At 58.8% G+C, this 18,051-nt stretch overlaps 1 long non-coding RNA gene across 1 annotated transcript; it reads right to left on the bottom strand.

Moving 5' to 3' along the window:
- Positions 1–9,825: 9,825 nt before the first annotated feature.
- On the bottom strand, positions 9,826–17,800 carry LOC144930638 (uncharacterized). The gene is made up of 3 exons (XR_013635894.1): positions 17,482–17,800; positions 10,545–10,714; positions 9,826–9,903 (listed from the first exon to the last, which is right to left on the bottom strand). It is a non-coding gene; the product is annotated as an uncharacterized LOC144930638 (long non-coding RNA).
- Between the last annotated feature and the right edge of the window lie 251 nt (positions 17,801–18,051).

Raw genomic sequence — 18,051 nt, 5'->3', positions numbered from 1 at the left:
CCCCCTCCATAGGAGCGGCATGTCAGCGCCACGCCCACGGGGAACTCACCCGCTAGGCCGCCAGCCATGCACAGCGAGAGCCGGGCCTGAGCCAGAGCCCACCAGCCTTGCCCACCTGCGCTCAGGCCACGAAGGGACCCAGCAAGCATGTCCCTACAGCTCCTCCCCCCCGACAGCCCTGAAATGTAACCAGCTCTGGGGCGGAGAGCAGCCGCCAGGGGACCCAGAGGGGTGGGGAGCGATTCCAGACCTGGCTGCATTCTGGGCACAGCACATGGGAAAGGCACCAGGGGACCAGGAGGGCCTGCCTCAGGGAGAGCGGCACCAGACCCCCATTGACCCTCCAGGAGCGGGAAGGGCTGCGCTGACCTTGCAAGATAGAGGGAAAGGGGTGGGGGGGTGTTGGGGGCCTGTTTCTGACCCATCTCAGGGTCCGAGCAGCTCACAGGGAGCACGTTAATTTCCCTGGGGGGTGGGGAGAGGGGGTCACAGCCCTGCTGCCGCGCTCTTGGGCCAAGGTTTGCAAGAACCGAGCTCACAGAACGGTATTACAGCCACACCTGCAGAACCGGCCGAGCTGGGGCCTGCTCCCCTGTGTTGTACCAGGCGCAGCCCAGACCCTCGACCCTCGGGGCCACCACACGCACCAGCCAGGCTGCTCGCCCAGCCAGGGGGTCCCGGCCTCTGCTCCCCCTCTGCAAAGCAAGGTGGCCTGCAGCCCACACCCCCCCCCGAGGACCCAGCGCACAGCACGCCCGCCGCAGGCAGCGGCCTGCTCCCAGTGAGTGCCCGCTGCAGCAGGGGTCCCCGGCATGCGACCCCCGCCACCCTCAAACAGACCACGGACTCGGAGCTGCTGCACAGAGACAACTCTTCAAGGTGAGCTATGCCAGGCCAGAGCCCTGGTGACCCTTTGGAGCTGGGGGCAGGCACAGCTAGAACAGGGCCACCCACAGCAGAACACAGCTGGGGGGCTCCCCATGTGCCCCAGATGCCTGGCGCACTGCCAGGGACAGAGGCAGAGGCGACATTTGGCAAAGCTTTCCCACGGAAAACAGAAGCCCTTCCCAGCACCAAGGGGACCCCCTCTCCAGGAAAGGGGATGTCACGGCCACAGTTTATTGGCACAAATAGCCACCCTGTGGAACAGCAAAATTTGGGAGTCTGCCAGCTCCCATGATTGTATCCCAAGCCTGGCGCTATGTGGTGGCACCTCCGTGGTGCCTTCCTTCAATCCCCAGCTCCCGGAGTCAGGGGAGGCTGCGAGAACCTTGGCTTTCTCTTTGAAACCGTGACACGAAAGGCTCCACTCAGGAGAAAGAGGAACACCCCCCCCCCCCTTTCTAAAGATCTCCTGATTTTCAAGCCAGGCTCCTGATGTCTGAATGGCCGAGGCTGGGGATACTGGGGGAGGGGAAATCCTCTCAAACCGGCAGTAAAACAACCGGCTACATTTTTCAGCAGCTCTAAGGCAGAGGGGAGAATCTGGGCCTTTGTAAATCAGCAGGCCACCTCTGACCATCCAGCCTGCCCTGCCGTACAACCAGCCAGCATTCCCTAGCAATCCCTGTGGCCAGCACAGAGCTCAGGGCTGAGCTGGAGCAGAGCTGTAGAGAGGCAATCCAGACTGGATTTACAGGCGCCAAGTGCCCGCAACTCTCCTGTGCTTGGGTCCGCTGTTCCGATGGTTAATTTCCCTCCCTGTTAAACATGGGCCCCTTATCTCCCCCCTGGATTTGTCACTTCAGCTCCCAGCCCCAGGCTGGTAGAGGGAAGAGCCCCTGGTTAGCAGAAATCATCTCCCCTCTTAGGGACCTGGAGACCATTAACTAGACTCGTCTCTCCATGTGCATGGCGGGGCTCAATATGAACATAGCCAGGGAGCTCCAGATGCCAGTCAGGCAGGACAGCAAGCGCCTGCGATAAGCAGAGCCCCTGGAGCCTGGCAGGGGATGGCATGTGTGAGAGATCAGAGCCTGGATGTGGGGCATGGGCCCCGGGGGCACTGGAGCATGCAGAGCTCTCCAGTGGGGAGGGAGATCCCTGGGGCAAAGGAACCGGTCAGACCGGCTGGGGAACGCTCTTCCCGCTCCCTAAGGGCAAGTGGTCACAGAGGGGCCACTGTGGGAACCTGCCCATGGTTGTGGCCCTGGCTCCAGTGGGAGCAGCCCCTAGTCCGGCTGGGCCCTTGGCCAAGGGAGCCAGCTGGCCAGCGGCTGCAGAGAGCATCTGCCTGGCACTAATCAATGCCCAGCAGAGACACCTAAGCCGCTTTGCCAGGCAGGGGAGGGGATTTCCCAGCATCAGGGATCCTGACTGGAAACAACCTGTTTAACCCCGTCTGCGCCAGAGAGCCTGAAGGAGTAGCAGCTGCCCCACAATGACCCTGGCGCAAAATACAGCAGCAAAGGCCCATGGCACGAGTGCTCGGCATGGTCAGAGGCGGCAGCCTGGCCCAGCAGTTAGGTCACTGCACCAGGACACCTGGGTTCTGTTCCTGACATTCTGCTGGGTGACCTTGGACAAGTCCCCTCCCCTCTCTGTGCCTCAGTTTCCCCTCTCACCCTTGGCCTAGCCAGACTGGGAACTCTTGGGAGCAGAGGTGGTGTCCACGCAGTGACAGGGCCCTGATCTCAGCTGGGGAGTCAGGAAGCTGCCTAAAAAAGCAGGGAAGTGGGGGTTCAAGGCGGGGGAGAGAGAAAGAGTATCTCTGGATTCGATAACCCACCTCCTGGAGCACAGCAAGCAGCCAGCCACCCTCCGGCATCTAACAGCTGCCCCACACCTCCACAGCTAGTTCACAGCCTCAGTCCTCTGCAAAGGCAGCTGTGGGTCAGGACCCAGCTCCGTCCAGCAGGGCCCCCATAGCCAAGGAAAGGAGAAGAGGACCACGCCCCTGCAGGGACCTGCCAACATAGACTCAGTTTCCCCAGGAAGCACTCGGTTGCTGTGGCGATGGGCACTACAGAAACCCTTGAGGAGAGTAGCATGGAAACCACACAGCTCTCGTCTCAGAGCCACACGCTGCACCTCCTGCCCACCCCAGACCTTTCAACAGCAGTGTCCACTCCAGAAGGGACAGGCTCATCTGCAAACCCACCCTCCACCCCCAGGCTCCTGGGAAGTTCAGGCCCCTTTCCCAGCTCTGCTTGGGTGAGAGCTCTCCTGGGCTTCAATTTCATTCCCTCACTTTGGTCCAAGAATTGAGCTTCCGTGGGAGCCCTGCCAGTGCCCACAGATCCCAGGCAGCCCAGAGGCAGCGAGATGGGTGAGGGACGTATGTGGTAGGGAGGAGCTGGTCACAGGCCAACTGATTCTCTTCCCAGCCCCGGGCACAAACTAGTGCAACATGGGTGCCAGCCAGGGATTGCCAATGTGCACCCATGCCATGCTCTTCCACGCCATGGCATGCCCCACATATGAGGGGCTGTGGGGAGGGGATTCCCCCCACTGGTTGGGAGGGCCAGCTAGATGTTCGCAGTCAACCTCCGGTCCTTTTGTATAGCATGAAAAGAACAGGAAAATCTGCCCCAGCAACCATACAGGGATCCTCACCCCAGCACTGAGATGCAGCCACTTCTGGAAAGGGCGCAAGCTTTCTTTGCCAAGCTTACTGCACCATCACAGGGATTCCTGCGAGGGACCAGCTGTGACACGGCCTGGCCCGCACATCCCGTAGCATGCTGAGGCTCCAAGCATTCCCTGGATGGCAGCAGGAAGCCCCCAGCACACAACCGAGCCCCCCCCCTCCATGCAAATGACAGCCTCCCATGCAAATGACAGCTTCCATGCAAATGACAGCCACGAGGGGCGGGGAGCCGCACCCAGCCCCAGGCAGGACAGCCGGGAGCGGGTGAGCATCCACCTTAGCTAGGAACGCACAGTGCCGGGGTGGAATGATGGCTGGTACTGCCATTCCCACAGTGCTGGATTCCTCCGGGCACTCCTGAGCACGCCATGGGCATGCTGCCCTGCCCCGGAACCTTCAGCCTGGGGCTTGGGTGGACTGACCTCCAACAGCCCATGCCAGCGCATCACCTCTCTGCCCCAAGGCCAGAACTCAGTCAGACTTGCCTCTGGCGGCGAGGCCCCAAATCAGAGCCGTGGCACGGACGCGGGAGGAGAGCCGAACCGTGGCGCGGGCCAGAGGGATTACAGAATTGGAGGGTGTGGGAAGGAAACCAGGAAACATCAATCCATGTCCCTGGAAGTGCAGCACAGCCCCGAAATGGCACATCGCAGGGATCCCGGGTGTATCTGCGAACCTCAGTGCCACCCTAATATCGCTTCTCATTCACGTGGCCAAGCAAAGGAGCCGCTGGGGGAAGGAAGCAGTTTCTGAGAAGATCTGTCTTGGGGCTTGTCGTCCCTGCAGAGTTCACAAGAGCACTGCCCCTAGCTCGAGTCCCATCCACACGCTAACCCCCTTCCCTCCAGCGCCTGGTGCGGTTACCCCACACCAGCTGGCCCCTCCCAGGGACGAGGGAACACTCGAGCACACAGCGCATCCGCTGCTAACATGACCACACTGCAAGCCAGGCTAGTCCTCCCAAGCTATCCCACAATTCCTCCCCACGTGCCCGGAAAGGACAATTCACTGGGAAAGAATGCATAGAGCGGCTCAGCTTTCTGCAGCACAGAGAGCCCCAGATACAACCCCAGGGGGCCTAGCGCCCCACACGAGTGTCAGTGTGGACACAGCAAGCCCCCTGTTACTGCGCAGTGAGGCTGCTCTCACTCCAGCTAGGCGGCCTCCCGCTACCTCTGCGGCGAAGACGTACCCTCGGAGATGCAGCCCACAACATGAAAACACCCCCAGACGCACAGCTGTACCAGCCCAGAGTGCTTTGCAAATGGAGCCACCTGACAGACATGCCGCACGTGGGGAGCACTGTCTCTGTCACTGATATGTGACCACTTCTGGGCTGGAACGTGGTAGCTGCTTAACACAGAGCAACACTACAGTAAAGGAGCAGAGGATGCTCCAACGGGAATGGCTTGGAAAATTATTTAGCGCCTCCAGCCATAGCAAGTAGGTGCTGCTTATAAAGAGAAAAGACAAACTGTGTGAACCCACCACCATGGGCTCAGAACTCAGGCTGGTGGAACGTAATTATTTAGGACACTGAAGCCTACGCCCTGTGCTTGTGAGAAGTGATGTGGGATCTTTAATGACCTTATTTACATCTCACCTGCAGCATAGCACCTCCAGACATCACAGCATGTACCCACCTCAGTCCAGAGCTGGGTGAAGAGCTAAATAGACAAAGGGTGGAAGGGGGAAACCGAGGCACGGGGAGACCAATGGACTTGCCCAAGGTCACTGGCAGAGCCAGGTTCTGGCTTCCCACCCATCCATTCCACCCCACTGCCTCCCATCATGCTAAGCCACTGGTCCAGCAGGAAGAATGGCCCCTATGGACAATGCCAGCAGAACAGTGGGAGGTCACCCATCCAAGCAGCATGCCCAGTGCCATTTGGCAGGGAAGCGGTTAACACAGTCAGCATGTGAGTGGCTAGGAAGAGGCTTTGAAGCTAAAGAGCACTCGCCTCCTGGAGAAGAGGCTGATAAAAGTGTTATTCAGAAGTACATTCTGCTGGCGTCTCACATTCTCTGCATTGCTCACTGATTGGCAGGGCAGGGAGCGCAGGCCAGGGATTTCAGGGGGGCCCGATTCTCAGACTGCTGAGCACCCACCTCTCAAAAAAAATCAGGTCCTTTTAAAGGGTCTTTGGGTGGCGGAGACAGCTGGGAACAGGGGAATTGTCAGACTGGGCCGTGGTCCATTCAGCCCAGCATCCCGGCAGCAGCAGGTAGGAGGCGTAGGATCCGTGGAGTGGCTACTGCAGAATAACCTGCTCCCCACACAGCGCTCAGTCTGGTCTCACAGCCGGCGATCAGCTAAAGCCCCGAAGCGGGAGGTCCAATATCCCTTCCTCGATCAGTTAGTCAAATCCCTATTGAACTCTGGACTACCCCTGTCCGCTGCTGGCCATCAGGCTATTCTAGTCTCTCCCTTGGGCGTCACAGACAGAGGTTTCTCCTCTCGAGCAGCAGCTGAAGCCAGTGGCCCTCAAGCACCCAGATTCCTCTCCCCGTGCCAGCCCACGTGGAGCACGATCTATCTGCCAGAGTCTCCGCCTGTTGGGGGACGCCCAGGGGTGCCAGCTGGCGTTTGGTGGTCCAGCAAGATCTTGCTGCTGGCCATTGGAGGAGAAACTGCCGCAGGCCACAGCCACGAGGGTCCCTCTCTATTAGGAGCTAGGCATGCTGGCAGCAGCCCGGGGTTGTACCACTCTTCCCAGCCAAGGCAGGGGCAGAAGGGACCTTCGCCTCCATGGTCCGGTTGCCCTGCCCCAGCAGAGGCAGCAGGGCTGGGGGAGTTGGCACGTGCAAGGCACAGGACGTCACACTGCTCTGAGCGGGGAGGGGGCATGGGGTACTGCGGCACCACCAGCGCTCTCACCATCGCTCCCCCCAGCAGGGCAGGGCCTGGCAAAGCACCTCAGCCGGAGGCTTCCCGAGAGGCTCTAGCGAGGGCACGCTGCCCATCGGCAGGGCTGGAGCGAGAGACCATAAACACAGGGCAGGGGCCGACTCAGGAACCAATCTTTGTGGACGCTGCTGCTGCCACTCACCCTTTGCCGACCAACCGTGTGAGCCTCCACGCTTGTGCCAGCAGCCTCCGGCTAATTCCACTTCCCCCGGGGCAGAGCCCAAACCAGCCCTGCCCCGGCTCCACTCCCAGCTTGACTCTGCCCCTGAACGGGGCTGAACCCCCGGCCCGGGTGGGAGTCCCAGGATACGCTCCTCGGAGAGGTAGCACGTCGGAACCCAGCTTCAGACCCTGATCCCTCCTGCACTTAATAGACACTGTCGATCTCTCCAAACAAAGCCACAGCCTTTGCCATGCACCTGTCCCCCCCAGCCTTAAATCAGAGCCCTGCATCTAACGCTGCCTGCTGAATCTCAGGCAACAGCCCCAGGGTTTGCAGAGCGGAAGTGGCAGAGGGAAGGGGACAGGCAAACTGGAGCTGGGACTGGAATTCAAAGCATCTCTCTGCAGCTCAGTGGCTAGAGCCCTGGACTGGACCTCGGGAGACTTGGGTTCTATTCCTGACTCCGCCACCAGCCTGCTGGGTAACCTCGGGCAAGTCCCTGCCCCCTTCAGTTTCCAACATCTGTAAAATGGGGATAAAGATACTGACCTGCTCTGTGAAGGGTTTTGAGATCAATGGCTGAAAAGCACGATGGATTACCATTACTGACACCTGGGGGGCTGGGGCCGTTCCCATTGGAGGGGATTTGTGCTTCAGTAGTCTTTGCGGCTTGCCTCTAAATGCCACCCACCAAGTGCTAGGTCCACCCCAGCCCTGCTGTCCTTCCAAGATGCACTAATCTGCTCAGCACAATGGCCTGAGATTATGGTCCTGCCGGGGGGGAACGTCGCCACTCGCTGGAGGAGCCGTGCCTCCCCGGCTATGTACAGCCCCACTGGCACTCTCCCTGCTGCCCATCCCTGAGCGTCCCTCCCTGTCAGCGGGGCAGTGAGAGCCTTTATCCTCTTACTCTAACCCCCGCCAACGCTCCCCCAGGAAGCACGTGGCAGATTTTCTCCCTGCAACCTCCTCAACCACCAGATTAGACCCAACTTTAAACCCAGGAGGCGCCACTTTGAAATGCAGCCCGGCCTGGAAAGAGCCGCTGTCACGGAGTGTGGGGGAGTCCGGGGCCTGCACCCCTCTTCCTGGGATTCACTGCAACTCTCAGCCAGCCAGTAAAACGGAAGGTTTATTGGACAATAGGAACACAGTCTAAAACAGAGCTTGGGGGTACAACCAGGACCCCTCAGGCAAATCCTTCTGCGGGGGCAGGGAGCTTAGACCCCAGAACTGGGGTTCCCTGGGTTCCTTCACCCAGCACCAAACTGAAACCAAAACCCCCCCAGCAGGCTCTCTCCTGTAGCTTTTGTCCAGTTTCCCAGGCAGAGTTGTTACCTCCCCCTCCCGGCTCAGGTGACATGCTCTCAGGTCTCCCATCCCCAGTGAAACTCCCCTGCCACATTCCCAGGTCAACACTCCCCCCTCTCTGCTGCTTCACAGCCCCCGAAACAGTCGCTCAGACTGGCCTCCCCTTCCAACCCAGAGAGCCAGGGGATACACCCCCTAGAGCCTCCCCTGCTCCGCTCCAAGACAGCTCTCCCCAACCCAGGCCTCAGACAGAACCAAGGACAGGTGCTGGACAATACAGCCACAGATCTCTGCTTCCTCCCACCACACCCAGGGGAATGCCCCTTAGTCAGGGGCATGCGTAATTCCACGGGCAAGTTCACGATAGAAAGGTAAGGGAGGCATCACCTGATTAATTTTTAAAAAAACCCTACAGAACCATAATTTCAATGGTGTCACCCTCTGTGGCATGGCTGTGTGTGTGTGAGAGAGAGAGAGAGAGAGACTCACTGCACCCTCCTGCAGCTCCAGGTCGTCTGGTTGGTGGAAATTTTGTTGATACAATGTCATTGGAAATGAGTCGCGTTTGGGATCATTCAAAATCCCTTTCTCCCCCAAGCCCGATGATACCAAACCTGACAAGCCTAGAACAATGAGGCAGCTCTGTATTCCAGAAAAGGTTTAAAAATCAAGGTGTTTTTAAATTATACTTTAGCACTGGCCTGTCAAACCCGCAGCCCTTGCGAAGGTAAATGGGGGCCCTCGACCGACAGTCCTGCGTGATCAGTTAATGCATAGAACAGGAGACCCGGTTAATTTTTTTAACATTACAGAGAACTACAAGTGGACGGGGGGCTTTAAGTTGAATGGCTTCTTTTTTGCCAACGATGGCAAAGCAGTGATATTGATTATCCAGTTTGGTTTATTATGCCAAAAGAGTTGTAATGAGGTGCTGGTTAAGAGATCAGCTTCCAGACAGAAATTACTGGACTCCATCCACAAATGGTATGCCCACAGTTCCAGACTGTGAATTAATTACAATCCCAAGGTAATGTATTACAAAATCCTTGGTTTTACTTTGGGCTTGATCACCTTTAGTTACCAACGGGGAGACGAAGAACACTGACTAGTTGATGAACTCATGGAGAATACCACCATGGAGGGACCTGGTTAAACACAATGCTCCGTGGCACCTTACTTATAAGAAGTGCAGGTTTTCTGTGCTGCTGGAATGCGTGAGCAAATAGATCTGCGGAACTGAATCAAAATGTGGTGACACACTAGACATGGGCCTTTACAGGCCTGTCCAACAGCTAATAATGCCCCCAACAATCTTCATTGACAGTGGATTCTATGTCCTGGCAAATCGCACATATCAGTCACAGTGACACGTGCAGTCGGCTCCTTTGTTGAGCTCTCGGGGACTCGGCGCAGTGACAGTTACTGTGAACCAAATTCTTGCATGCACGTAAACACTCGCTGCCCTTCAAAAATGCTACCTAGATATCTTCTCTGGAAAGCAATCTGATGTGTTTGAAGTCACTCCCCAAAGGGGACAGGACTTGCAAGACCAGTTCCCCACATCCAGCTCTCAATGACCTGTTGCACGCAATGGAAAGCTGCAATAGCACAGAACGGATCAAGCAATCAGTGACAAAGCCAACTTTCAGGATGGCGTGGAGACACATGAAGATGGTTGAGTCTTCGCTGCGCTTTATTCAACCTGTCAGGACTGCTCATTGCAATTTGCACCTCAAAGCACTGGAAGACTTTGCAAAACACATTTTTGCTTTAGGTGTAACCAACTATTCTGCGATGAGATTGCGTAGTTCCTTGCTGAAACAAGAGGTATAGAAAAGCCTGACTATGACATAGCAGAGGAATTCCAGCAAGGGAAATTGGGCTGTCAAAAGGTCAGCAGATCCCCTCTGGGCCCTTGGTTCAGACGAAGCCCTAGAATATGAAAACAGAGCAATGGAAGTCACTAGGGGGTTGGTGGGCATAACACAGCAGCCAAATGATCTTTCCCGGTTTTTCCTGACAACCCTAGAACTCCATCGAATTTGGAACAAAACAGTAAGAACTGCTGGGATAGCTTCCCCACAAGTAACCAAGCGCCAGCTAGATTATTAGATGCCACAAAGGGGCAATTTTAAAGCTACAGGAGGAACTTACATGCACTGGCAACCCATTTGAGTCTGATGGACTGAAGTACATTAATATCACAACGAAAGCAGTCTTCAGCAATGAGGTAGCTACAGATGCCAGAGCGGATACTTTGGGTTTTGAAGCTTTCAAAACCCAAAGAATTATCCAAGGCTGTGTCAATCTACAGGCTCCAATCAAGAAGCCTAAAGGTGCGTTTGAATGCAAAGAAAAAAGTCAGAGTGAAGGTGGCAGGAACTATTAAAGAGCTAACCGCAGAGAGGTTGCTGTTTGTTCGTCTCCTGGTCATGTCCGGATCTCAGCATGATGCTGATCCTACATGAGACTTTGGAAAGTACAAGTTCTCCATGGTACCAGGATCAATGTTTGAATGTGACAGAACAATGCATACGTGCCAGGCAAAAAGCAAACTAACACACATCTTGTACCTTGTGGCAGCGGAGGACTTCCAGGGTAGCAATCGCAGATGGCATGGCAAAGGTACACTTCATTAGGAGGCTACCAGGAAGATACTGGATCTATGACAAAGTCCACCTCATGTTCGACACATACGCAGAGGAATCCATTAGAAATATTACCAGACAGAAGAGCAGCGCACCTGTCCAATAAAAAAATCACTGACTCCACAAACATCTCCAGCGTCACAATGCAGAAGCTACTGTGTGGTACCAGCACGAAGGAGGAGTTAACTGCACACCTTGCAGGGAAAATGCTTCAGCATCCAAAGAACTGCTGGAAGAATTTTGCCATTGCATGGTGCAATAAAGTTGCTGCCTTGCACTACTCAGAGGAGTTTTTCCGTAGGTCTCATGAGGCAGCTGACACTCAAATACCTTGCCTGCCATCCCTGCAATGGAGCAAGGCCCTACTAAACTCCCGATTTTACACAGGACACAGATGTTCCAGTGCTCTCAGAGAGACGTTACTCAAAATATCTGCAAGATGCCGGTTTTGTGCCTGTTGCTGGGGAACAGAATCGCTGGATATCTCTCAGAGATGCGCCCTTATCAATCGGACCATTAATACCACCCACTGCCAGGTTTCCACGCCCTTTCAGGATGTGACGCTCCTGGAAGGCTGCCTGGAAAGAGCAAATTATCTTCCTGGAAGGCATTTGATTCAGCCTCCGAAGACTCTCTCCTCGCTCTGGAGGTGTTCAGAATGGCTGAGAAAGACCGATGAGACCATAAGTGCACGGGAGCGGTTTGTATGCCAAGATTATCATTTGAAGACCAACGTTATGGAGCTTGCAGATGGATGTTTATCAAGAAGCAGAGAAAAATCACCACCAACAATGTATTTGTTTATCAAGAGGGCAAATGATCAAGCAGTGGAATGACTCCAGGATGGCCAAGCACATTCAAAACTACCCTCCCCTATCCGGCATGGATGGATTGATCACACCACTTTCGTGTGCTGCCAAATCAATCCTTCAGCCAACCAAATACTCGGATGCAAAGACCAGATGCACACTGCCCGGCAGATGTTTGGCCAGCAGCCTGCCCTGTATGGAGCCGTGCGAGTGCGTCACGGACAAGGATCAGCGTGACAAAGTGTCTACTAGCAGCGTGCTGGAAGGAGATAACACTGATGAGGACTTTGGGGAATAAACGTTTGCAGTCCTACGTGTCTATACTTAGTCCTGCTTTGAGTGCAGGGGACTGGACTAGATGACCTCTTTAGGTCCCTTCCAGTCCTACGAGTTTATGTCAAGGCCAACTCCCCTAGAATGACCAAAGATCAATGTCTTTTTTATGTACCATCAAGACACCCCTGAGTTCAAGTATAACTAAAATCTACATTGATCATTAACCATTCTCTCGACTGTAGATCTACATCATTGTCCTAGGTTTGTCAGGTTTGGTACCATATGTCCATGGGAGAAAGGGCTTTCGAACGATCCCCAGCTCGACTCATTTCTGACAACACTGGGTCATCAACATTTCCACCAACCAGAGAACCTGGAGCTGGGAGCCGGGGGAGAAGCAAGCCCCCACCCCATGTCACAGATGGTGACACCATTGAAACCACGGTTCTGTAGATTTTTAAGAATCAGTTGACCCCTCCCTCACCTTTTGAGCACTAACTCGCCCATGGAATGAGATTTCACTATGTTATGCTCCCAGACTGCTGGGAGTGAAGAGGAATTGGGCAGTACCCCTTTAAATACTTTGGGAGCCCACTAGCAGGCTCTGTGTTGTAGAACCCAGCAGTGGGCAGATGCAGCCAGTGTTCAGTGAACACAGCTGAACGCCCACGTGTCTCCTTGAGGCTGTCACCGTGGGGCAGAGGGCAGAAGCCACCCCACCAGCCCAGGGGGTCTATCAAGCAGGGAGACTGGCATGCAGAATGCCTGAGTTCAATTCCCAGCTCTGCTACCAACTTGGGGCAAGTTCCTTCACCTGCCTGGTGCCTTGGCTCTGCAAGCTGAGGCTAGCCCCTCCCTCACCACAGAGGGCCAAGCCACTGTGAGGTGGTCAGATGCTGCAGGGCCAGGGGAACCCCAAGGTAGCAAGGAGACTCTGCCAGCTCTCCGCTGCAAGACCCACAGCCACCCTGGGAACAGCCCTGAGGGCCCATCGCTGCTGGGTCCCTCTGCAGGGGCAGGAGAGCCCTGTTGGAATTGGGCAGCCTGAGCCCATCCTAGGGCTGGAGTCAGGGGGGAGGGATGTGCCGCCCAGCTCCCTGTGGCCCCTCTGGAGCCCAGCCGTCCCAGACAGCACCCTGCCGCTCACCTCGGCTTTCCGATCACAGCCGGGACCGGTGCAGGGCTCACAATAACCCCGGGATGTGCGTTCCCCCCCAGCTCCTGCCCTGGCAGCCCAGACCCTCAGAACATGGGGTAGCCTCAGAGACCAGGCTGAGATACAGGAGGCGGAGCACAGCTGCCGGCACTCGCCCTGGCGCTGGGCACGTGGCTGGAGTGGGAAGCCGAGAACAAGCAACAGGGAAGCAAAGCCATGGTGCCAGGCCTGGCACAGCAAGGCTGCAAGAGCCAGCGGTGCAAGAGGGAAGCCAGCCCTGGGTCTGCAGCCCTCCGCCTGGCAGCACCAAAGACACAACCCTCAGCCCTGCCTCTCCCACTTCCCGTGCTCGCCGTGGGAAAACATTACCGGAGAAACCTGGCACCGGCTAAAGGACTTAAAGGGACGTGCTCTGATATTATACAGCCACACACCAAAACTCCCTGCCCTTTGAGCTCAGCCCAGTTAAAGGCAGCACTTGCCCCTCTCACAATACCGGGCTCCAAGCCCCAGCACGCAGCACCCTGGCATCAGCTCAGCAACACTAGTCCCTTCACAGCACCTGGCCCCTGCCTTCTGCCACCTTGGGGGAGCCACAGCCAAGCTGGGCACAGGAGCGTCAGGGAGTCAAGCACCCAGATCCAGCTCCTTTTCATCACCCATTGAGCCGGGCACCCGACTCCCCATGGCCCTGCGAAATTTCAGCCAATAATCTTACAGTCATAATTAGTAGTAGTTACATGTGTGAATGCTTAGAAACCTCAGCTGAGATCAGGGCCCTGTTGTGCCAGGCACTGCAGTGAGAAATTCTCTGACCCCAGCTGAGATCAGGACCCTGCTGTGCCAGGTGCTACCCAGGCCCGCAGGAAGAGACAGGCCCTGCCCCAGCTGAGATCAGGACCCCGTTGTGCCGAGTGCTGCAGAGACACACGGTGACAGTCCCTGCCCTGAACAGCTAGACAGACAGAGGGTGGGAGGGGAAATGGCTGGCCAAGGTCACCCCACAGGCCAGCAGAAGGGCCAGGAATAGGACCCAGCTCAGAGCCCTGCAGGCTCCAATGCATTTCTCCAATAAATAAACCCTACCAGGCGCTGGCCAGGGAGGGGCTGCTGCTGGCGGCACCAGAACCCCTGAACAACCCAGACACAAGCACCCTGAACACAGGGACGTCCTGGACTTGGAAAGAATCCCATCAACGCTACAGCTCTGAGCCAGCCTAGCCCACGCGTGCCCCATTCAGCACACGGCAGCAAGCCGGCTCAGCTAAAGGGGGAGGGGTGCTAAGGCCGGGCAAGGTGGCCGGGGGGAGCCCACAGCTCTGGGGCTCAGCATGACCCGAGGGGGAGTGTGTAGGGGGACTGCAGTGAGTTAACTCCCAGTGATTGGCGCTGCGGTGGGGGGGCTGCTCTCATAGAGGGAACAGCTGGTATTTTCATGCAGCGGGATGAGCTCATGGGGAGCCTGCAGTCTCTGCGAGGGGCTGGCTCCGGCAGCTGGGGGCCTGCGTGCACGTCTCCCAGCTGCGGAGGTGGCCAGGGGCTGATTTGTCACTGCTCGGCCGGAGGCAGAGGAGAGGCCCGCAGCTGGGGAATGAGACGATGTGCCCAAGCACCACGGGGCCAGGGAGCCCTAGCCCCTGTCAGCCCCACGGGCTTCAGAGCCAGAGCCCAATCTGGCCTTCACCAGGAGTGGTGCTTCTCCAGCACAGCAACCTGCCCAGGGGAGGGCGTGCTGGCGGGGACAGCAGCTGCCTGTCGGCTAGCAGTGGTGGGATCTGCCCTGGGATCCATTCCCAGGTTGCAGGCACAAACACCTGGGAGTAGCCGGGCTGGGACATTGGGAGGGGAAGGGGGCCCAGGACAGGCAGGGAGCAGAGCCAAGCGGGAGCAGGCCCAGCCCTCAGTTCTCTGGCCTGCAGGAAGGAGCCTCTCTCACCAGCCCATCAGACATTCTGCACAGGAAACTCTGAGCAAGGCGCTGCCCGCCCCAGGTGCTTTCCCATGGCTGGCCTGCCGTGGGGGAGGGGAAGCCGGCACTTGGGAAAGCAGCTGTCTCCCGGAGCCCAGCCAGGGAGCAGGGGGTCTTGGACCGAAGGGGGAGCCATCCCCACAGCTGCAGTGGCAACTCCCCTGCGCCTGGGTTTCCAGCCCTGCCGGCCTACGAGTGAGCGAGCGGCATGAAAGCTGGAGCCCGCGTGGGTCCGGCAATTACAGCCACAAACCCAGCGCCGGTGGAAGAAAATGCAAGGGCTGGAAACCATATAAGGGAAGGCGCTCCATCCTCCACTGCTCCGAGATGCCAGAGGGCCCTGCGCCAAGGGCAGACCTGAGCCAGGAGGGCCGGGGAGGGGGCCTGTCTACACCACTGCTACGCCCAGCCAGCTCTGCTCCGCTCCAGGAGGGGGCTCTGGGCTAGCGTCTCCCAGCAACCCCGGGTCCAATGGGTTCCGTTCACAAGAAAAACAACGGAGCTTTTCCTAGCCACCAGCCCTGCTCATGCACCAGGGCTTGGAGAGTCCTGCTGGCCCCTCGCCCATCAGCCCCACCAACACAGGCTGTGCCAGACTGAGCCAGATTTGAGCCTATCTTCAGATCTGGCCCATCAGTGCACAGTGAGCCCTTCTGGAAATACCAGCTGCGGTGACCGCTCTGCGCCCAAGCTCTGCCGACAGGTATCACCGCAGGCCAGACCGGGATGGGCCGTCCTGTCCGACCGCCACTCCCACAGCCCCAGCCGCTCTGTGGGGCCAACAGGGCAAAGTCAGGGCAGTTAGTTCAGTCAGAGGTCAGGAGGCAAGCGGAATACGCACCTGGAACTGATCGGAGGAGAAGACCCCCCACCCCCGATTTCCTGGCCTTACAGACACAGTCCAAACACAGGTGCTGCCAGGTGGGCTCCTACCAGGACTCCATGGCCAGAGCCAGCCTGTGCCAGGAGTGGTGCAGCGGGGACAAGCCCTGCACCCTCTCCTGGATTCATAGCACTGAGAGCCAAGCCCTGGCCACTCCAATCCAGCGGGGCCCAGAACCCACAGCCAACCGCGACAGTGCATGCCAATCACACCGCTGCCATCTCAGCAGCGCGCCATGCATCCAGGCTGCCCTGGGTCCACCTCAAAGCAAGGGCCTGGCCCTAAGGCTGGGCGTGGAGCCATGGCGGGATGGCAGGGAAGCAGACCTCCAGTCACGGGTACAGCGGGGATCTCAGTGGTTCCCCATCAGACCAAGAGAGCTGGCTGGCTATTCCTCAGGACTTGGGCTCTCACAGGCCTCCTGCAAGGTAAGTGGGGAGCATCTCTCTCCCTGGGGTCCCCAGGATCATCCCTAGCCCACCTCCTTCCACGCTTCCAGAACCCCCAGGCAGCGACAGGGCCCAGAGCGCCAGCACCTCTGATCTCACTGCTGAGCAGCTCGGTAGCCGGCCGGAGCTGCCAGCCCCCCGGCCACACACAGCCTGGAACCGGACCAGCGCCAGGTGAGCCAGGGGGCTGGACGGAGGCACGTTTCTGGGCTTGGTCTGTTTCTGAAGTTCACCCTCTGGGTTTCCCAGAATCCCCCTGCCTGCCACAAAGGGGTGGGGGAGGGAGGCTCTGCTCTCCTGGCACCATCGCATTCCTGAGCAGCAGGGGATGGAGGCACTGCAAATCCCCCCATCCACCCGGGAACAGTCAACAGCCCCGGTCCCCCCACGCCCTGCACCCCTATGCCCACAGGGAGGCCGCTGTCCATGCCTAGCCCCCTGCGCTGCAACCCTGAAGTCCCCAGAGCTGCAGCCCAACCCCACCCTCTGCATTATCCATGGGACAGGGCTAGGACACAGCACCCACAGCCCTTCCTGGGAGGATCCTGGACTTCTCCCCCAAGACAAAAGTCCCCGATTGCCCGGTCACCCCCACCGGGAGCGGGGAGCTAACCGCTGGCTGCAGCATTTCAGAGATCTGAGTGGGGGCAAGGAGAGAGGCTTGTAGATGGGGCCCGCTCCCCGGCGGGCGCAGCCGGCCCGAGAGAAGGGCCCCCAGCCGGCTCCCCGGCGGGCGCAGCCGGCCCGAGAGAAGGGCCCCCAGCCGGCTCCCCGGCGGGCGCAGCCGGCCCGAGAGAAGGGCCCCCAGCCGGCTCCCCGGCGGGCGCAGCCGGCCCGAGAGAAGGGCCCCCAGCCGGCTCCCCGGCGGGCGCAGCCGGCCCGAGAGAAGGGCCCCCAGCCGGCTCCCCGGCGGGCGCAGGAGGGAAGCCGGCTGTGCCACCCGGGCAGAGCACAAGGCGATACATAAGCGCACAGGCCGATCCTGCGTGGGCGGAGAAAGCCTCTTATACCCGCAGGCGGGGAAAGCGGGCAGGCAGCATCCCACATGCCCTGGGCAGCGGAGTGGCCGCCCTGTCGCTCCCCAGCACCTGCACGGAGGCCCCGGGAGCGGCGGCGCCCGGCTGCTCTCGAGTCCCTGGCTCGAAAGGCAGCAGGCGGGAGGCCGGGGTCCCGCCGCACCGCGTCCACCTGCCCCTGCCCCATGGCACCTCCCCAAGGGCGCGGAGCCCGGCTGGGCACAGCTGAGACCCCACAGCCCCGGCGGCCCCGATCCCCCCCGCCGCGCTCCGGAGCGGCCCCGGCCCCGGCCCCGCCACTCACCAGGACCCCGTTACAACCCGGCGCCGCGCTCGGAGGTCCCCACGCCCCGCCGCGGCCAGCCCCAGCAGCGCAGGAAGTGCGGCGCGGACTCTCGCAGGCAGGAGGCAGGGACGGCGGCGGAGGCGGGGAGCAGCCTCGGCCCCACCCCAGCCCGGAGCGGCTGCCCGCCCGCCGGAGGCTTGTGGTTAACGCGCAGCTGCGCCACCGCGCCCGCGGAAAGCCAGGCCTGGAACTCGCTCCTCCGCCGGGCTGCTGGGGCCCTTTGGCCTGGGAAGTAGGGAACAGAGTACCGCTGTGCCAGAGGGAGACCCTCCCTGGCCTGCCACAATCCACGCAGGGAAGGCGGGGAAACTGAGGCAAGGGGGAGGGGATCTGCCACAGTTACCAAGCAGGACAGTAACTAGAACCCAGGTATCCTGAGTCCCTGCCCACTAGACCAGCTGCCTCTCACCCTCTGCTTGGGCTAGGGTAGGGTTGGTTCCTAGCCAAGGGCGGGGGGAGCCCAGGAAGAGCCTGGCCAATGCAGCAGGGTGGAACAGAATAGCAGGAGGGGCAAGAGTCACAGCCGCT

This window comes from Lepidochelys kempii, chromosome 6 (assembly GCF_965140285.1).
Source record: "Lepidochelys kempii isolate rLepKem1 chromosome 6, rLepKem1.hap1, whole genome shotgun sequence".
NCBI lineage: Eukaryota > Metazoa > Chordata > Testudines > Cheloniidae > Lepidochelys > Lepidochelys kempii.
The sequence above is the reverse complement of the archived record's forward strand: the minus strand, read 5'-3'. Positions and strand labels throughout refer to the sequence as shown.